General features: G+C 46.4%; 1 protein-coding gene across 2 annotated transcripts in view; it reads right to left on the reverse strand.

Moving 5' to 3' along the window:
* Nucleotides 1–12,725, reverse strand: part of GPR45 (G protein-coupled receptor 45) — an 82,533-nt gene extending 69,808 nt beyond the window's left edge. The window contains exons 1-2 of one of the 2 annotated variants that reach the window (XM_078056718.1): nt 12,514–12,725; nt 11,645–12,262 (exon numbers count right to left, since the gene is read on the reverse strand). The gene's annotated coding sequence lies outside the window, so the exon portion shown is untranslated. The remainder of the gene's footprint in view (nt 1–11,644; nt 12,263–12,513) is intronic. The other variant, XM_036096556.2, reaches the window with a different exon arrangement.
* Between the last annotated feature and the right edge of the window lie 9,366 nt (nt 12,726–22,091).

Genomic DNA, 22,091 nt, shown 5'->3' on the forward strand with positions numbered 1-22,091 from the left:
AATTTCCATTTCATTTTTATTTATATCTTCTATTTCTTCATTGAGATTTTCTTCTTTGTCACTTGTGTCAAATGTGTTCAGAACTGTTCAGCCATTTTTATGACGACTGGTTTAAAATCCTTGTCAGGTAATTCTAAGATATGTCTCAGCGTAGGCAAATGTTACTTGATTTCTTTCACCCAAGTTGAGATTTTTTTTTTGGTTCTTTGTATTATGAGTGATTTTTGATTGAAGCCTAGATGTTTTGAGCATGATGTTATGAGACTCTGAGATATAAGAGGCAGATGAAATTCAGGGAACTCAGCACCATGCCATTCTTCAAGCTCTGAGATCCCTAGTGGAACTTGCCCTTTTTCTCCACTTTTCAGGCTTCTTGTATTTGTTTTATACATAACGTCCAGTGAGTTTTAGCTCTACTTAGCAGAAAAGGATAGTTACTTATACTCTATCTTTCTGGAAGCAGAAACTCAAATTTCTTTTTTTTTTTTAAGATTTATTTACTTATTTATTTATTTGAGAGAGTGAGAGAGAGAAAACAAAAGGGGGTAGGGTCAGAGGGAGAAGCAGACTCCCCACTGAGTGGAGAGCCAATGCAGGACTCAATCCTGGGACCCTGGGATCATGACCTGAGCCGAAGGCAGTTGCTTAACCAACTGAGCCACCCAGGCACCCAGAAACTCATATTTCTTTTAACTAAGCCATCTTTCTCCTTGTTTTAGGAGTCAGTCTGGCTCCTTCATTTCCCTCCACTTCTAATACTAGAACAATACTTGAAGATTCCACCCCCTCACTACTCCCTGAGTTAAAAGTATACTCCTTTCCACGTTCCATGTCTTCGTCTTGTTCAGAAACTGCTCATTATCTCTTGCTTGAATTATTTAAATGGCTTCCTAATTAGTCTCTAAACTGACGTCTCTCCCTTTCTTCCAGTCTCTACTATTCTATAGATTGTGGCCAGGTTTATTTCCTTAGGCATAAATCATTGTGCTTTCTTTCTCTTCTTCCATGACCTTAGACAGCTCATCACTGGCTACTTAGTAAAACTCAATCCTTAGCTTTGGGTTCAAAACCACCTATGTTATGGCTCATCTTTCTGTTGACAGCCTTATCATTCTCTGCTCTCGCACACAATCTGATGCTGCAGCACAAGGCAGCATCCCTTGCTTGGAAAACTTCAGAGATATATCCACCATGCTTGTCATGAAATCGGTTTTGGAAACATTCTAGATCAAAGCTTCCCTGCCCTTGCAGATTCCAGACATGTGTTGTGCATTTTGACCCTGGGCCTTCACTCATACTTTCCCTCTGCTAGGAATGCCCTCCCCCCCAACCCACTCAGGTCAGGGTCCACTGCCTCAAGGAAACCTTTCTTGATCACTCAAGTCAGAACCAATACCTTCCCCCATCAACAGCTATGGTCTTTTGCTCACATCTCTCTTTAAACATATTTTCAATCCGGGGTGCCTGGGTGGCTCAGTTAGTTAAGCATTCAGCTCTTGGTTTTGGCTCAGGTCATGATCTCAGGGTCATGAGATTAAGCCCCGCATCGAGCTCCACACTGGCCGTGGAGCCTGCTTAAGATTCTCTTTCTCTTTCCCTCTGTGCCTCCCCCTGCCCTGTCTCTCTCAAACAAAACAAAACAAAACAAAACAGAACAAATTTTCAATCCATCTCATAGCTACAAGACAGAATGCATGGTTTTTTCAGGGTCTCTCCTTTTGTACAAAACCAGGCCTTCTTGGCTTATTGGTCCAAGGAGGAGAGCAAGCCCATCAGTGGAGGGTAAGACTGGAGCTGGCTTTATCAGGAAGCAAGGGGAATGTCAGTGAAACATTTGCTTAGTTCTGGAAAATGTGCCAATTTCAGGAGATTCTGTTCTGTCCTGGGCCTCTCTGGAGGTCCAGGAAAGGAAACTTTAGAGATATATCCACCACGCTTGCCATGAAATCAGTTTTGGAAATGTTCTAGATCAAAGCTTCCCTGCCCTTCATTAACTCTACCTATAACGTCTACAAGCTGGACAGTTCATCCTTTGGAGTGCTAGTGCTTTCTCAGTACAGGGGTGGTGGCAGCAAAAGGAGCAAGGGAAAATAGAAACTGCTTAAGTCTTAGCTCTGCCCTTTACTAGCCAGGTAAACTCTGGACATATTATTTAGCTTCTTTGTACCTCACGTTCTTCATCTGCAAAATGGGGATAATTATAGAACTTATAGAGAATCACATAAAAATGCTTAGAACCGTATTTGGCACTCCAAAAACGTTAGCAATGACCACTTTCAATGTCTTCCACCCAAGTACCTTGAAGAGTAGAATATTTGTGAGACCTGGGACAATACCCCAAAGTAGCCTGTATTTGCTTGAAATTTCTTTTGGGCATTCATGTTAAATATTTCTGCAAGTTTTGCACTCCCCTCCATTCATAGAACTTATTCGTTGAGTTTGTGTTAATATCTGGCTATTTCTTCTGCAAAAATATTTAAGAAAAACGTATAGTCTAGAAAGAAAGATAATTCTATGTGATAGCCTTGGCACAGGGCGGAGCCTCTCAGTGACACACTGCTAAAGGTTGAGGTGCACACTCCCAGCAGGCTTTGCTTGCGCCTAAGACACAGAAGACTGAAGCCCAGACCAGCACCATAAAGTGTGCCTCATTGATGCGTTCTGTGTGGGGCCAATGAAGCCTCTATACCCTCCTTTACTGACCCTCCCTACACTGAGATTCACAACCTCAACCCCTCTTTCCTCATTTGGGAGAGCTGGCCCCTTGGTGGATGTGTGGAATGTAAGCAATGTGAGCATGGAGATAAAAATCTTGGCTTGTATTTCCTGGGCTATGATCATCAATAAAATAGGGCAGAAGAGAGCTATAATCTAATGCACTATATTACTGTAATTAGAGCTTCATGCATAGAGCTCTCTCCCACCCTCCCTCCAAAATAATGAAACCGTTTAAAATAAATAGTTGTGACTTTATTCTCCATCATGTGGTGTTCAGTGATTGGGTAATTATGGTAACAGCATACAGTTAGTGGATGTTGAGTTCAGAATGTAAGAAAAAAGATTTTGGGGGAAAACACACACACAAGGCATAGAAGCATAGAACTGTAGCACTGTGGAGCTGGGAGGCATCCTAGAAATTGTGTACCCTACACCCCCACTTACAAGAGAAGAAACAAAAGAGACTCAGAGACTGCAAATGTGAGAAGCTTAGGCAGAGGTGGACTTAGAACTAAAACCCAGCTTCCTCTCTCTTGTTCAATATTTGTTTCAACCCACCTGTTGTCTCTGGGAAACCACATAAGACAGAATATTCTAGAAAGCTTCCCACATGGCAAGTAGACTTTGCCCCCACACCTGCTGAGGTAGAAGACAACATTTCTGTGACTTAAGCTGTTGTCTGTCCTTTCATTGTCTGTGGACTCTGAAAAGTGATGGTCACCGAATGTCAACAGCAACCAGCCCTGAACGTTTGAAACATTTTTTGTATTATCCATTTTCTTCCTTTGATGTAGCAGAGAGGAAAAATCAGCAAGTGCACAAACTAAGATTTTGTTTAACTTCCTCTTGATGAGGCTAATTGTTTATTTTCAGTTAGATTTTATTTCTGTTATTACATTGGGAACATCAGATAAATAGTCAACTTTCTCATAAGAATGTTTACATTTCTTAGTCCTGTGCCACATGTAAGAAATTCAGGAAAAGTCAATGCTTTTTGTAATGAAGGCACAGGGATTTTCCCCCAAAAAACAAGCTAAGGGTTTGCTTGGAACAAAAAGGAAATGGACTCCAGCCTGCAGATGTGTAACGGGTCCAGAGGGACACAAACATGCACCATTTTCCCCCTTGATGTGTTGAACATAAACACATAGCCAAGTGCCCCACATGCCCTTCCCTCTCCTCTTCTCCTCCTTCTTGTAGAAAAGGAGAGACTGATGTAGCCAGAGGGAAGGCATAAGCTCATCCCTGCCACTAATCGCCACTGACTCTGTCATTTGCTACTCAACCCCAGAAAAGCCACACCTAGGGCCTGGGGTAAGGGGTGTTCCTCCTTCCTACCCTGTCCAGTCACCATCCAGCAACACATGTGCACTGCCACTGCTAAGCCCAACCTGAACGAGGTGGACATGGAAACTCCTTCTCTGCCAATGACGGGAATGCACGCCACCCTGGAAAGAACAGAGCCAGTCACTGGTGGTCACTGGGCAGGAAGCAGCAAGGCAGTTGGGAGACATCTCTATAGAAGTAAGATTCATGCCACTACAACCACAGAGAGATACAGATGCTACTAAGAAGCAAATTTCTCATCAAAGATAATGTTCTCAATGTTCTTTCTTGCTCCGATTCCAACCCTCCCTGAACCCTGAAATGTAGCTGGGGCTCATATGTCTTGATTAACAGAGTCATTCAGATGTCAGGGTGAGATTAGGAAGATGCCAAGATGGCCACTGAGACCAAGGTCATAAACATGAGAAGACCCCTCTTTGTGGGCACCTCTGCCTTCTCCTTAGGGCCATCGGATGGTGCCACCAGCACGTGGCCCAGTATGGGAGGTGGGTGCACCAGGGGACATACTATGGCCATATGCATTTCCACAGTACTTTCCCAACACGAAGTGTTTTGTCAAAGTTCTGTCGACTGTCTGGTGGTAGGGCAGCTGCCATTGTCTTCACTCACTTGTGAAGAATCTGAAGCCCTGGGAGGCTAGCACACAGTCTCAGCCAGCACACAGAAAAGACTAGACTTATATGTGCTAAATTTCTGAAGGCTGCTCTGTTCCAGACACTCAACACAACCTTACCTAATTGGTTTTCTTATCTGTAAAATGGGTTTAAGAATGGCACCTCCCTCATACAGTGTCATAAGGATTAAATAAAATAACATCACAGAAATGTTTAGCATGGTGCCTGACACACAGGGAGTCTTCAAATTAAGGGTTAGTGGGTCCCTATAACATCCTTATGAGTGTCTGTTACAATCTCCACCTTACAAATCAGGAGACTGAGGCACATTAAGGAAAATTACTCACTCAGTTAACCAGCATGGTAGGTGGCCTAGTGAGGCCTCAGATGCGGATCTGTATGACTCCAAAAGCTTTCCACTCAAGAACACAATGACTCCAGAGCTTGGGTTGCCAGTTGCCAAGTTCTGTGCACTTTCCAAGACCTGTTCATCCCGATTTGAGACCATCTCCTACAGAAAGTGTTGTGACCTGGTTTGACAAGCAAACCAAAGCCTTCTGCCTCAGAAAATACATAACGGTTTGTCATTCACACAGACATCCAAGCATCATGTTCCATGAAGACTTTGATGGCATCAACAAAGAAGCCCTCACCAGAGTCCCCAGAGGGGCTAAGCACTTCTGAAGTAGAGTCGAGAGTCTGAGGCCAGTAATTAATATGAAAGTTGAAAGACTGTTCTCATCAGCATTTCTACGACTTCAAAAATTCTTTGTCTTTATAATTTCCAACTCAGTTCCTTTTTTTGATAAAATGTCAAGTAGATACAACAAAAAATTGAAAAAAAAACCAACCCTTTCTTATAGCTATGGCTCCTCACATGCGGTAGGAGTTCCACAAACGTACAATGTATGAATAAACTGATTATGAATGAATGCGTCTATTTTCTTCTTGTGAATTGGCTCAAGGAGCCAGTTTTACAGAGGTTGACTAAAAACTACATCCCTGAGAGGTCACAAGTATCCAGTAATGCTTTGCTAAACAGCCCACTGACTACATTTTAGACGCCTCTGACGCAAGGATGTCCCCCGCGAACGTGGCCAGAGACTCATGGGTGTGCTAGAGCATCCAGCACTCACACCTGCTTTGTACGCATTCAACCTGAGCTTGAGTAGGAGGCACCCACACTCCTGCCAGGACCCACAGCATGGGCAGAGAACACACCATCCTTGGGTGTTATATCCATGAGGCGCCATTGGCTGGGGACTGGCCAGTTCTGATCCCTTTCCACCTACTTGATGATTCTTCAAAAGAATCAACATATTAACAAGATCAACAGGCTGACAGCTCTGCAACATGACACACGCTTTGCCGGGAGCTCCATTACTGAGGAGTTCTTAAGTGAAAAGAACTGCTCTCATTGGAACACCTGAGTCAGCGTCTTTGGCTCTGTGGTCTCAACAGGGAACGTTTCTCCTCCTTCCTTATCTGTAAAGCGGCGATGGGGATACCACTTAAACAGAACCCATGTGCACAGAAAAAGTTTGTGAGAGCACTTTGTAAACAACAGAGAGATAAGCAGCCAATCTCTAAAGATCATTACCACCAACAGAGGGGCAGAAGAAAGCTCACTGTGTGCAACTGGATGGCCCATGGCTTGGAAAGAAAAATAGCTCATGATATATTCTCAACAGCTAGTAACTAGTAACTTCAGATTGCTTTTATGCACCCCACTCCCAGATATATTGAGCTGGACTTGCCCCAAAGTTAGTCATTTGCGTCCCTGCCACCTTCACAGTTGTTTTGCCATAGACAGCTGCGTCTCGCCTGTGTTATGATTTACCTCATATTTCTCTTCACATCGAATTTAGATTAACTTTATTGCTGTACAATTTCATCTCGTTTTAAGTCAATAAATCACAGGTTTGACATGCTGGTAATACGTGCTTCTATGCTGCATACCATATATGGGGAGACACCGTATTAAGCAAAAGATCATTGCATTGCTTAATCCAGACAGGAGGAAAAGGGAGCCCACCGAAACCTTGTGTGAGTTGGCATAAGGAATGACTTGGATGTCCCCAAAGTTGAGCAAAAGAGCAGTCCTAACACACTGAAAAGCAACTTCGAACTCTAATCCATTATCTATCCACATGTAATAAGGATTATTTACGTTCCTATAGCACTTTACAGTTTTAACAACATATTCATGACCATTTTACATGGGGTCCCGACCCCAAATGTGGCAGCTGGTGGGGTGGCCGATACCATCCTTTCACACAGGGGCTCAGGGATGTTAGGGGATTTGTATGAGATCACATTAGAAATAAGGAACAGCACCAGTAATGTCTCTGTCTTCAGCACATTTCACTGTACCCTCCTCAGGGGGAACAATATTTTTACAAGGACTGCTTTTCCCTCTTTAGGCAGGACAACTCTCTCATGCTAATTTTTTTTATCCATCTGATCTTCTACCTGCATATCCATTTATCCATCCATCTATCCATCTATCCACTAATTCATCCAGCCAGCCACCCATCTACCCACTTATCCATCCATCCATCCATCCATCCATCCATCCATCCATCCATCACTGCTCCACCCATCCATTCTTCTATCTGCTCTTCCAAACATGCACCACGTCTAGCCATCCATCCACTGATCCAGCCAACTACTTAACCACTTCCCCATCCATCCATCCATCCACTCAATATTTGGGGACCTTCTTTGTGCCTGTCACTCACTATGCAGAGCACTGGAACTACCAGTTTTTATTCTTATAAAATGAAGAGTGTTCATTGTGAACTGTGATGGCAATAAGAGTAACATCTGCGTCAATTTCTTCTGATTTGAAAATCTACCACAGATTTTCCCTGATGGTAGCAAAACATAGTAATATGCTCTACTTCTTCCTGTCAAATGAAAGAAAATACTTGGGAGTGGGACAACAAAAGAAACAGGAAAAGACCTGGTTAATAAGAGTCCTCTCCTCCATAAGTACATTGGAAGTACAATAATTATGGTTATGTTGTTGGATCACTTTAGATGAAAAGGCACACTTCCAGTTACTTCACATGAGTATGAAGTCCAAATAATTAGAAATATATCCCTGATAGAGTCTTGGAACTTTCTGGAAGAACTAATTCAAGCATCTACGTGTTTTCTCAGCTGCCATTCAGAGTCAAGACTCACTTATATTCATGATTGCACTCTATTTTGGAATTTTAATTCCTCCATTTCAGAGTTGAGGACAGCAAATCAATGATCAATGATGCAGGTGGCCTAACATATTGAGAGCCCATAAAGGGATGTGTCTCAAAGCAGATAAAAATAGAACTCCAAAAATCATGTAGAACAGAGTGAGACAAAATAGGAATCTATTATCACCTAGTATATAAAAGAAAGAAAAAAAATCAACCCTGCAAAAAAATAAATAAAACATTGGAAATTTCCAAATAAAAAATAAAACAAAACTTGAACACTCCTGTTAAAATTTTTTGAATTTATCCCAAACAGCTGTAACTTCAATGAAATTGTTTTCGTCACTCTTTCCCGTCACTGATGACTTCCTTATCAATGAATGCAGTAGAGCAATGGTTCTCAAACTTCAGTTTACATCAGAATCACCTAGAAGGCTGGTTAAAACACAGCTGGCTGGGACCCACTCTCAGAGTTTCAGATTCAGTAGGTCCGGGGTGGAACTCAAGAATGTGTCGTTCAAGGGGTGACTGGGTGGCTCAGTCGGTTAAGCGTCTACGTTTGGCTCAGGTCATGATCCCAGGGTCCTGGGATCGAGCCCCACATCGGGCTCCCTGCTCCGTGGGAAGCCTGCTTCTCACTCTCCCACTCCCCCTGCTTGTGTTCCTTCTCTTGCTGTGTCTCTCTCTGTCAAATAAATAAATAAAATCTTTTTTTAAAAAAGTGTCTTTTTAAATTCCTGGGTAATGCTGCTGCTGTGGTTAGTCTGGGGACCCCACTTTGAGAAGCACCACAACAGAACACCTCTAGTCCTCATCTTACTTTTCAGCAGTGTGTGACACTGGGGACCATTCCCCAGACCTCTGAATGCCACACTTCTCTTGCTTTCCCAGCCATCTCTCCTCTTCTCCATTTTAGAATACTAGTGTTCCTTGGGATGCTATGCTAGGCTCCTCTGTCCTTTCACTGAAATCTTCCTGAGCAACCTCGTTCACTCTGAAGCCTTTAGTTAACTACGTATATCTGGTAGACCCCGGGCTGCAGCTCCAGCCTGATACAATGTGAGCTTCACAAGGGCACAGCACATTGTCTTGTTCACAGTGTCCAGAGAGTGTCTGGCATATAGAATGTGCCCCATAATTACCTGTTACGACTTCCTAGTAGATATTTCTACCTGAATGTCCCATTGGCTAGCTGGCAACTGACATTAAATGTATTTGGAAAGAAATACTTCAAAGAAGGGTATTATACAAACTAGATTCGCTCCCCAGATTTCCAGGGGTACCATCATCCACCCATTCTGTAAGATCTAAAAAATCAATGCGTCCTCCTTGAATCCTTGCACGTCAGACACCAAGTTGTGCTGATTTCACTTTCTAAATCTCTTTCAGGTCCATCCATTCCCCCCCACCATTCCCATTGCCACTGCCTCATCAAAGCCACCCTAGCCTCTCACGTAGATGCCGGTGACAGCCTCCCACCCAGTCCCTCCTATAATCTCATACTACGTAGTCGGCTGAGAGATCGGATCTCATTCTGTGCACTTGTGACTAAAGCCTGTCCAGAGACTCTCCTTGCCCTTAGAGCAAAGCCCCACCCTCCTCATGGCCTTAGTCTTTCTGGCTGGGACCCTACGGCTTCTCCAGCTCTATCTCGTGTGCTTCTCCCCAGCCCTGTACTTCCATCCTCCCCGACTTATTTGTGTTCCTAGAACACTCCATGTGCTCTCATTTCTGAACCATGGCTCATGATATTCCTTCCACCTGGAAGAATCTTTCCTTTCCTTCCCCCTGCATGTGTTAGTTGACTACCTTCTACTCATTTCTCAGATCCCAACAGAAACATTCGCATCCTCCAAAAAGCCTTCGCTTCCCCTCTCATGAAAACAAAACAAAACATCCCCCCAAACTGGAATATGGCTTGCCTTGAGTTCCTATGACCTTCTGTATCTGCATAGACAGTATTACCCTTGCTTGTTTAATTATTGGCCTTATTTGCTCTCCAGGGGAAGGCTCACGTCTGTGTCGTGCTGGGCCCAGGCCCTGGACTTGGTCATATTTGCTGAAGGAATAAGCCAACCAGATTTAACAGGGGGAAACGTAAAAGAAATCAGTTGAGAGCAGTCAGAGGAGAGCAGTCAGAGGAACACTATGTCTGGGATGGGCGGGGGTGAACACTCGAGGATGATGGAAATATTTTGTACTTTGTTCTGGGTGGCGGTAATATGAGGATATACAAACATAAAAATTCATCAAGCTATACACTGAAGAGTGGTGCATTTTACATATGTAAAGCATACTTCAATAAAAGTAATGAATTATTTTTGAAATTGAATGAATGATTTTTAAATTGTGAATTTAATTTATTGAATTTTAAGAATTTTAATAATTCATATGGGGATATAAAAATTCATATGAATTAAACAATTCATGTGGGATATAACACTAGAATTCAGTAACAACCCAAGGCACAGAAGTTCCTAAAGATGCTAATTATTCCCCAAAGATCCAGAACAGAAACATGGTGAGGTGCTTTGTTTGTTTTTGTTTTGTTTTGTTTTTTTAGAGAGGGGGAGAGAGAGGGGTGGGGAAGACCAGGGGGAAAGGGAAAGAGAGAATCCCAGGCAGGCTCCACGCCCAGTGCAGAGCCCCATGGGGGACTTGATCCCACAAGCCCCACATCATGACCTGAGCTGAAATCAAGAGTTGGTCACTTAACCCACTGAGCCACCCAGGCGCCCCTTCCTTAAGTCTGTTCTAAAAATGTACTTGCTTTAGATTGACTACACCTTACTTAAATTTGGGGCCCTAAAATATTTTTAGGGAAAGAGATGATTTCAAAGTCATTCTCCCCAGAATCACATCTACTCTTTAAAAACCCCATTTCACAGGGGCACCTGGGTGGTGCAGTTGGTTGAATACCCAAATCTTGGTTTCTGCTCAGGTCATGCTCAGGGTGGTGATCTCAGGGTCATGAGATTGAGCCCCACGTCAAGCTCCACATCGAGCCCCCAATTGGGCTCTGAGCTCAGCCTGGAGTCTGCTTAGGACTCTCTCTCTCTCTCTCCCTCTGATGTTCCCCACCTCCCTCTCTCTCTCAAATAAATAAATAAAACTTAAAAAAAGTCCATTTCACAACTTAGAGAGGTTTGAGTTAATGATATATGATTATATTTCAACATTTGAGGTATCTTAATTTGGGCAATGACAACTGCAGCTCAACTGGGTCCACATTATTTTCAGTATTATCACTTTTTCTCCAAGTAGGAACAGGACACATGGCAAACCATACCATGGGGTTCATTACCCTGTTTCAAAGGAACGTTGCCGTAATACTGACGGTTCCAAGCATGTCAAGCCCTTTAGGATTGTCTAGTTGTCTTTCTTAGACTAGACCGTAAAACATGGAAATTTCGAGATTCATTTTCTAACTCATAGGCAAAAATGCAGAGCGTTTAGGATCTTGTGTTCTGCAAGTTACTTTTCATAAGAAGATCTCTGTGCTTTGTCATGCTGGGCTTCCTAACAGCCCCTCCGGCTCGGCTGATCTGTGCTCTGACTGCTCAGCAGTCCTTTGGAGCAGGTAAATGCCAGTTTTGAAACACCAACAATTAAAACACTCTTCAGGTAGGGTGAAAAGCACCCAGGGGACGCAACATGCATCCAAAAATAATGACATCTACAGCCACTAAGCACTAAAAGAGCACTTTCTACACTTTAGACAAAAGTCATTGCCTTCAGCCCTCTGGGATGATTTTTCTTCAAACGTACCTGTTTAGCTTCTGTTCTTGGTATTTTAGTCAAAGTTTCATTTTCCTTATGCCTCTCTTTGCTACTGGTATTCTGACAGTACAAATCAAAGGAGAGAAGAATTTAAAACTCTTGATTATTTAATTTAGTGAAGATAGTACTTTACCATCACGATCATCATTATTCCCAAGTGAGAGAAAAAAATTTTTTTAATATACAAAACCCTTTCCAACACCAGAGTAGAAAAACTGAAAGCTTGCCAGCCATCGAAGGCTGCCTGTGGGCAAGGGAGCACCACCGCGGTCCTTTTCCTGATGGGAAAGCCGAGGTAGCTAACTGGCAAAGGAAAGAGGACCGAATACCCCACCGCACAGGTACTTATTCCTAATTTGGGGCACTCTGTCGAGGTTTCAAAGTATCACCCAGGAAAAGGAAATACTCTGATAAAGTTGATGTTACCCGGGGAAATGAGAGGGGAGGGGAGGTCGGGGGCCGCTGGGATGGGCGACGGGCAGAGATGGAGGTGGTGATGGTGATGGTGGTGACGGTGGTGGCGATGGTGGTGGTGATGGTGATGGTAATGATGGTGACGCTCGCCGGCTCCTCTCCCGTTTCTCCTCCTCCGTTCCCGCGTGGCCTCTGCCCCGAGAAACACAGCCGCCAGGATTGGCACCCAAGCCGCACGTCCTCGGGCTCAAGGCTGCGGCGCCCGGCACCCCGGCACCCCGGCACCCCGCCGCGCCCGCCGCGCCCCCCGCGCCCGCAGCGCTTCGTAGGGCGCGCACCGGCCCCGCTCCCCGCCCGTCCGGCCCCGCAGCCCCTCGGGGAGCGCCCGCGCCCCCCGGCCCGCTCCCCGCCGAACCCCAGCGGCCCGGGCCGCGGTCACTTACGCCAGCGCTGGGCCCCGCCGCCCCGCGGTCCCGAGACAAAGGCTGCGCGGCCGCTGCGCCGCCGGCTGCTCCTCCAGCCGCCGCTGCCGGGGACCCGGAGGAGGCGAGGGGGAGGGGACAGCGGGGAGGGGACGGCGGGGAGGGGCCCCCCGGCTGCAGCGGCCCAGACCCCGCTCCTGCTCCCCCGCGGCCCGCCGCCCTCCGGGGCGCCGTCCTCCCCGGGTCCTCCGCCCGAAAACCTCCCCCAAGGGACCGGGGTACCGCCCCTCGGGGGGGGCGGGGTGGGAGGAAGAGGAAGGGAGACGCGCGCGCGCGCCCGCGTGTCTGTGTGTGCGTGTGCGTGTGTGTTCCCTCTTCCCAATCATGATCCTCTCCATCCACCCCCGCGGCCCCGAGCCATCGCAGGAAAATGCCAGACTCTGCCGCACTTGTACAACTCTGGAGGCGCTCCCACGGACCCCCTTGCCGTCCACGCACCTCTCCTCCTGACGTCCAACCATTTTATGAAGAGCAAAACTGAGACCTGGAAGGTGAAGTGCCCAAAGACGCAAGGTGGGAGTAGAGAATGCCAGGACCGTGAGCCCTTTCCGGGTGGGACCCACATCTTACCTGTTTTCCTTTCCCCGCTTGGCGCCAATTGCTGACCTCCAGGGGACCGGGCAGGCTGGAAGGTGGGCACCAGCGCAGGCGACCCCGCCATGCGCCTGCGGGGAGTGGGGAGGCTTCCCTTTCCAGGAGAAGTACCACTTTCACTTGGCTCAGTCATTTGCATCTTGTTAAGAATAGTGGCTTTGATTTATTTTTATTTTTCAAACTTTTCATTATGGAATTTAAAAAAAATCAGAAGTAGAATAGTATAAGGAAGCCCTAAGTGCTCAGCTCTGGCTTCAAAGATTGTAATACTTGCTATTCTTTCATTTCTCCCCACTCTTTTCCATCCCAGAGGCTAAGGATTTTAAAAGAAGACAATCACAATTTCATTACCCAACCTTACCGAATTAAGAATAATCCCTTAATATCAGCTGACTATGATTTGTTAACAGCTGATGGTTCCTTATTTATTGAGTAGTTATCACCAGGTCTGTGTTTAGTGCTTCTACCGAGGCTGCTCAGGTTTGGTGTGGGCCCTGGCTGTCTGTCCCCGAAGCTGGTGAGAGACAAGGGCTGTGTACACTGTCGCTGGCTTGCAGGGACTGATGGAGCGGCAGTTAGATAGCTCTGACCTGGCAAGGGCCAGATACTTCTTACTGTGTCCCAGACCCTGGAAAATTTTGATTGCAGCCTATCCTTCCAGAAAAATGCACACAACAGAATTCTGATTTAAAGTCCAGGGGACTCAATTCATTTCTCACAGGCTGCCTGAATCTAACTGCAGGTTACAAAGTACAGAGCTGGGCTGACATGTCCCTTGCAGCCCCTTGGAGCCCCATAGATGGGATCCTGAGTCTTCTGCTGGGTTCCCCTCTTGTTTGCTGCAAGCTCTGGGGCCCGGGAACAGCACGGGAGTCACACTGGGGTATGGGGCCTTTCTCCCCTGGGAGGAGGCTCTGTGTTTAAGTCCTATGCAAGTGTGGCCTGGAAGTGGATTCTCAGCTGTAATTCAGAAGAGCATCTTTCCAGGATGGAGAGACCTGAGCTGTGCCTAGGGCAACTAAACTCTCAGCTCACCTACACTCCCCAGTGGCAGGGCTGGAGCACACCCGGGGGGGGGGGGGGGGGAGGGGGCGTGGCTCTGGGGGGTGTTAGGAGGTAGCACAGCCCGCAGTCAGGAAACTTGCTCTGGATTCTGCCTGGCCTTGAATCCAGTACCCCTTGCTAGCCTTGTGACCTTGGGCAAGTTACTTGACATCTCTGTGCCTCTTTTCTCACTGGGGACAAAACAGGGTTGCCGTTCAAACCTGCCTCGCTGGGCTGCCAGGGGGCATTTAGGCACGTTCAGTGCCTAGTTCATAAAGGTTGAGAAGGTGCTCAGAGCATCCGTGCTGCTCGTGCCCGCTACGTGGGAGAACCGGTGGGTGAAACCTGGGAGGACCTCTGCTGCTCCAGAGGATTCCCAGCCTCAGCTGAAGCAGACAGAAAGGGCCTGTGGCTGCTGTCTGTGGCAGCAGAAGCAGAGCATATCTGTGACAAAGTGGCTCTTCTCTCTTTGACCGAGGGCCCCTGGGAGGCAGTGCAGATGCTCACTGGCAGGCCTCGGTGCAATTCCTAAATTCTGTGGGTTTCCTTATTGACGTGGCTCCCAGGAATGGTCTCTGAGATGCTGAAGGGATGAGTTCATTCTCTCTCCACCCGCCCCAACCAGACTGGTCTCCGTCAGTGGAATTTGATGTTCCCTCTCCCGCCTCCCCAAGCCTTCCCTCCCTCCCCTGTGAAGTCGCCCTGACAACCTCAGGCAGCGGGACATCTCCCCAGTCTGAGCTCCTGGGCCTGCCCTGCATTAGCTATTAGTCCTGTCAGTTGCTGTGCGTGTCGCGTGGGCCCATCTAGAGTGGAAATGTGTTGAGAGGAGAGATTGCCATCAACTGTCTAGCATTGCCCATAACATCCTGTTCATTGCCCAACCCAAAACTGGTGCAAAGAGTACTTCCTGTAATGTACACAGATTATTATTCTCCCAGGAAGGTTCAACCCAGGCCAGGATTTTCCATGTCCCGCAGCCAGCCCAGCAACCAGCAAGTAATTCTAACCTGCTCACCTGCCCGCCCTTCCCCAGGGCGGGGCTGGGCCTGTGGAGGAAGGGACAGGCCCTGGGGCTGGGGCGTCGCATTCACCCTGATTGTGACACTCTGATTCTGAATCTTCATCTCCTGGCTGCTCTGTAATCTCATCCCCGAGCTGGGAAGCGAACCCACCTCTCCTAGTGCGGCTCTGGATGAGAACCTACCTTTCTCTTCTCTCTGCACCTTCCCCTTTCTCTCCTCTCTCCCCCTTCCCTTCCCTCATTTACACATCTCTTCCTTTCCCATCTCATAATGGATCATACTGATTTTTCGCCATACTTCGCCTGCATCAGTTAGGGAGGAGGTAGGTGAGTAGAATCAAGACTAAAGCTTTTGTGGAATGAGATGGACGAATGAAATGTAGTGTCTAGTTGTGCTGGGGGAGAACTGCCAAACTGTAGGTCTTCTTACAGGATGTAGAATGTTTTAGGGATACTCAGACTTTATGGGTCTTCTTGGGCATAAATTGCCAGAAGAGCCGTGGAGGTTAAGATGAAACCCAACAAAGAATATTATTAGCATCCATATGTTCTTTGTGGACAATCTGAAACTCAGTGCCAGCTCTAAGAAAAAGCTCTCTAAACTATTAAAATGACAAAGAACTTTAGTCCCGATAAAGAAATAGAGTTTGGTTTAGCTAAATGGAACGCCATTCAAATGTGAAGGACAGCTTGGGGTGATGAATGGATTCACAGCTATAAAGATGAACTTACAGAAGATCAATAGAAGGGGAGATGTATAATATCAGGGCTTCGAGCTGTTGATGAATGCTAAACTTATTGGGAGTGAGGATAAGCTCAGATAAAAGACATTCAGTCCAAATGGAGAGAAAAATACTTCAAAATAAGCCTAATGCTAGCAACTAAATTAAAGCAGTAAATATATCTGTGGTTCCAGCCCATTTGTTATGACAGAGACTACAGATCATTATAATGAACAGTAGATTATTAACCACAAAGTGCCCTGTGCATCACAAGGAATTTGGGCCACTCACTCCCCCACATCAAAGGAAATCCACTTGTCTCGACAAGAAAGCTTTCACACACTATTTGGAAACTAAGAAAATTGAGAACATCATACAGGGTGGTCTATGTCTCCTCCCACCAGTCTATGTCCCGTCCCACCGAATCTGGATGGGCTTGGTTCTGCTCCGTCTTCCATCTATGGAGAAAGGTGCAAGAGTCCATATATATGATCTTCAGATCATAAAAGACATGCAGCTTCCATCTGGCTTGGTTGGAATGCTTGCCCTCCAGTGCCCCCTCTTGGGATATGCCTACTCAGAACTTCCAGATGATTCTAGCATCTAGCCTTCAAGTTACCTCCAGCTGTTTGTCTTTCTAGCTGAGACCTCAGACATCATGGAGAAGAGACTGGTCATCCCCTCTGTGCCCTATCCAAGTTCCTGCCCAAAGAATCTGTGAGCATAATAAAATGGTGGTTTAATGCCACTAAGTTTGGGTATTTGTCATGCAGCAATAGTTAACAGGAACATTGAACAATAAACAAAAATATGCCAGATGTGGTGGACAGATTTTGCCTTCAAAAGGCTTACAGTCTTCGCAGAGATCTGCAGGATATAAGCTGAGCAAGAAGGTTGGAGTCTCATTGAATTCCGGGCTGTACTCTGCCCTTCCCAGCTCATGGAAAGTGATCGTCTCTGTGCCCAGTGTCCCCACCTGTAAAATAAGGAGGTCATGAAGAGTGAACACACATGAGGCATTTAGAACATGGGGAGTGGCCCATAAATGCCATCCATTGTTAAGGTCATCATGTACCAGGACATATTTACTCTGTGACATGAAGCAGAGAAAGGGCTCCTAAGCCTGATCATATCATCAGGTGATTTCTTTTTCAAGAAAAGTAGATTTTTGTAATGGATTTGATGAACAGGCTCCATGATTTTTTAAAAAGATTTTATTTATTTATTTCGGAGCAAGAGAGAGTGCACAAGCAGGGGGAAGGGCAGAGGGAGAGGGAGAAGCAGACTCCCCGCTGAGCCAGGAGCCTGATGCAGGGCTCCATCCCAAGACCCCAGGATCATGACCTGAGCCGAAGGCAGGCGCTTAACCGACTCAGCCACCCAGGCTCCCCTCAGACGAGGATTTTTGAATTGACCTTAGAACAGGGATACTAATGCTAATTTTCTGCTCAGATTTTATGTGTGCTAAGCACTTAGTCGGTGCTCAGATGATTTCTAATTTGATGATAATGCAACGTAAGTGTCAGGGAGAAGAGATTTGGCTAGCATCCCTTTCTCAGGTGTTCTAAGCAAACATGCACACAGTTCTAAAACCTCGCCCCGGTCACCATGCCTATCTTTCTTGAAAGCTGTTTTCCCTTTATAACCACAAGACATTTCAAATCAGATTCCAGAAAATGCCTTGCAATTAAAATTTTACACTGCATGTTGCCCCATGCCAACTTTGCTACTGCTTTTTGTGACTGCCCATTATAAATAATGACCCTGGTGTGCATTTGTTATTGGAGTCATTAACCCAACACACCATTCTCCTACATGAAACAAGCCAGGCTTCTGCTAAGGTTACTTAGTGGGTAGTTTTTGTTTGTTTGTTTGTTTTTTTTCTGTCTTTCTTTTTTTTTTTTCCTTCTGCAGAACCTAATGATAGACAGTAAAATGAGCAAATGGAAATTTCAGGGAAATGTACATTAGAGCTACTGATGCTGCACGGGCTATCTACAGTTGGCTTATAGTACAAAACATGTTTGTCCACTCCTGGGGCTGCTGTATCAGCAAAATGGGATTATATTTGCACAGGGGTGTCCCACCTCAGTTTCATTTGATGCAGATAAAAGGAATTACTTCTCTTCATGGGGAGCCTGTGATGGAGTAGAAAGAGGGTAGGGTTTGGTGTCACACAGACTAGCATGTTGACTCACAGCTCTGACATTCATTAACTGAGCAGCTTGAAGCCAGTTGATTAGATCTTTGAGCCTCATTTCCCTCATCTGTAAAATGGGAATAACAATGGGGATAATAATACACTTCTCAGGGTCATGAGAAAAGTCCATGCAACACCAAGTGGTCAAAAGCCATTCCTTGTTCATGTGAGCGATGCATGTCTTATAGCATGGCTTTCTGCCTTCCTGGCCAAAATTGAAGGGGCCAAGGAATGACGGTCGCATCAAAAGCAGCTCCCTACCATGCCATGGCCTGACTTAAGACTCACTACATAATGATGAACAGCCCCAATCAATTCATTTAAAAAACAGCTTTATTTGAAGAAATGATTACCTAAGTAGTCCAGAGAGTGGGTGTGGTGGACAGAAAAACAGCCCCCAAAGATATCCATGTCCTAATCCCTGGAACTTGCGAATATGTTATATTCCCTGGCAAGAGGGACTTTGCAGATATGGTTAAGTTAAGGGTCTTGGGATAAGGTGGTCACCATGGGTTATCCGGGTGGGGCCCATGTCATCACAAGGGTCCTTATAAAAGGGAATCAAGGGGCTCAGAGTCAGAGAAGGGGATGTGAGGACAGAAGCAGAGGTTTGGGTGATGTAGAGCCATGGGCCAAGGGTTGCCCCTAGGAGAGGCTCCAAGCCTCTAGTTGCTGGGAAGGCAAGGAACTGATTGTCTCCTAGAGCTTCTAGAAGGAATGCAGCCCTGCCAACACCTTGATTTTTGCCTATGATATGCATTTTTTAGACTTCTGATGGTCAAAACTATAAGGTAATATATTTGTGTGGTTTTAAACCACTAAAATGGTGGCTTAACGAATGGCGGCTTACAGCAAAAATGAATCTGTAAAGGGAGGAAGGGGATTGTCATGGGGAAGAAATATACAAGATCAGGGGGGCTTCTGGAGGGCTGGCCTCATTCTAGTTCTTGACTGGGGTGGGGATAACCCGAACAAATGGGTATTCAATTTATAACTACGTGTTCAATGTTAGATTAATGTTATATACACTTTTCTTCATGTAAGTTGTATTTCATAAGTTAAACACTTTCAATGGCTTTTTTTACTTGGAAAAATCTGGGATCTAGCAGGAAATAGAGACCCTCCAACCGGGTCATTGAGGAGAGTTTAAAGGAGTGGATATTTACCAAGTTGTGGCCAAGGTTAGGAAAGAAACAAAGGCAGTACAGTGGCCTGAGACCAGCAATGGAGGGAGGTCATTACCAGATGGGGCTGGAAGAGCAAAGGGGAAGGGCATTCCCAAGCCAGGGAGGAGTAGCTCAGTGGAGAGGAGTGCCAGACAGGAGCTGTCAAGGGAGGGACCTCCCAGTGGGGGAGGAAGGGGGAATGTGCAGCCCACCCTCTAGCTTCCTGCTGCTGTGTCCCGTTGGCTGATCCCCCCCAGAAGCCAGAGCGCAGGGGCCTGGTCGATGCCACCCCGCCAAGGAGCATGGTGGACAAGGTTGGAAAGTGGGTCTAGAGGGCCAAAGGAAAATATCCTGGACAGTCTATCCTGTCTTGTCTTTTGTTTGTGTAAAACAAGTCATGGTCTCCACAGAGAGGACACGCCAAATTTCATCAGATGTGATATCACCATGGGTGAGGTCAAGTCAGCCATATGCCCACCAGAAACCTAACATTTTAGCCCTAACAGTGCTCTTCTGGTACTGACATGTAGGAAGAGGGAGGAGGAAAATGATGAACAGAAACAGATCCGCTGCATGCTCCTCTTCTGTAGGTGGTGACAAGGCCTAACTGGCATTGTAACCCGCTTCTCCCTCCTCCCGCACCATGTCGCTCTTCTTCTCTGCCAGTGTCTCAGCTGCGTGAGGAGCTCCTCTGATGCGTGATAGTGACCCAGCCCTTCATTCCTGAATGACTTGAGTCCTTGAATTGACTGAAGTTTTCCATGGATGAGGACAGTTGGGGAGCAGTACCAAGAGGCTATATCCCTAGGAATCCCTTGGGCAAACCCCCTAATCTTCCCTGACCTGCTATGTAGTGATGATCTAGTTTTTCCCTGGTAGTTAAGATCCATCACTCTGCTCAGTCCAGTGACCCTTTCTAGGCTTTTGGCTCAATAGCATGAGGAGACCCAAATGGCCAGGAGCCAGTCTCAGCTTCTAATTTAACAGTGTTATAATATGTTCCCTGGTGACATGGTCCTCTGTTAGGCTCTAGGACTTCCGAACTCACCCGTTCCAAGATCACGGGATGAGAAGAAAAAAGTCCCTCAATCGTTTTTGAGCGGAGGGGATTAGGTATAAGAGACTCAGGGACACCGCCACCTCCACCCGTTGATTCCTAGACCCATGGATCTGGCTCCTGGGAGAAGGCACCAAACATCAGCCATTGCCTGGAAGCACATGTTAAATCCTATAGGACAGATTCCAACAATTTTCAGGGTGTTCCTCCCTTCTGTTACCATAACTTCAAAAGGCCATTCTACCACTCTATTGATGCTGCTTCTGGGTGGTGGTGGGCCATGGGGTAAGACTAGCCTATTTCATGAACTTCCATCATTGGAAAATTTGTCCTGTGTGGAGTGAAAGTTGCAAGGGATATTATGGCTACAAATGAGGAATTCTTCCAGTCCACATTTGGGGATCTGGCAGAGCCCTGAGCACAGAAAAGGTAAACCCATACCCAGATTAGAGTTTACCATTCTGAAGACAGATTGCTGCCTCCTCCATCATGAAAGAAGCACAATGTCATGAATCTCTTAAAAGGTAACTCCCCACCCCACAGAGAATGGTGCCATATCAGGGGCTCAGTGTTGACCTCTGCTCTTGGAAGTACCAGATCCTTGTTAGTGAGGAGAAGGCCCTCTTGCTGCATAAGCCCCATTCCTGCCACCCAGCCACATGGCCATTGTATGGGGTGGTGGGGAAAGTGCTGACTGACTGCTACAGAACACGTCATCTCGTACACCTGATGATGGAGAGCCTTGCTCTGGGGGGATGTTTCTCATGAGGATTCACATGGAATTTAAATCACATCACATTCTGTGGACATTCCAAGAGGTTAACCACATTCTTCTCTCTAAGAGCTCCTTCTACTGGTTCTCCAATTTTGCTCTTTCCAAATCCCTCACTGGCGACTCATCTGTGAGTCACAGCTCACGAGTCAGTATAGATCCAGATCTCTTCTTCCACACAGATGGACAAACTGAGGTTTTGCCCATTGGGGGCGGGGGCAGACTCCACCAGTGATTTTTAGAACCATCCCTGAGTGCGACTGCAGTGTCACCTGCCTCTAGCTGTCCAGGTCCCAATTATTGCCATGAAGATCAGAAAACTTATTCCATTGCCCTATCTCCCACCCTGAACTTTAGCCTACAGAGGATACAACCATAAGGTCTTTCGGTGGTGCTGGTGGCCCATTTATTCATGCTGTGGTGAGGGGAGTGTCCCTTAGACCCTCCCAGGGAGTGTGCAGAAAAGACGGATGTGCAGGTTGCCCATAATCCATCCATTCAAACTTACCCACTTCCCTGAACTTCTGAACGTCTGCATCTATGGGATATCTGGGGCATTCTGAGACTTTGCCCTCATTAACTGCAGGCATTACTGAGTCCATGGAGGAGAGAGAGGATGGTGGGAAGTATCAGGGTGGCTCTGAGACCAAACAGAGCAGTGTAGTTTTCCTCCTGCTCCCCTCTTCCATGCTGCTTCTCAGAGACAGAGGCCCAGTAGAATCTTGAATATCCGTGGAGAGCATAGTGTGTACCTGAGCAGGGCAAGGCGTGGACAGTGATAGACATGGAAAATGCCACTTCCTTCATGGCACCGTCTGTGCCCAGTGCGAGTAGCATGGGGACGCAGACAGCCTCTCCTCCTCAGCTCCTTGATGGCCTACCTCAGCTGTGGAAAGCCACCTAGCCTGAGGTCACAGCCGTACAAGGGCAGCCCTCATCTGGTGACTGAGAGAGGCAGAG

This window comes from Halichoerus grypus, chromosome 10 (genome assembly GCF_964656455.1).
Source record: "Halichoerus grypus chromosome 10, mHalGry1.hap1.1, whole genome shotgun sequence".
In the NCBI taxonomy this organism is placed as follows: Eukaryota; Metazoa; Chordata; class Mammalia; order Carnivora; family Phocidae; genus Halichoerus; species Halichoerus grypus.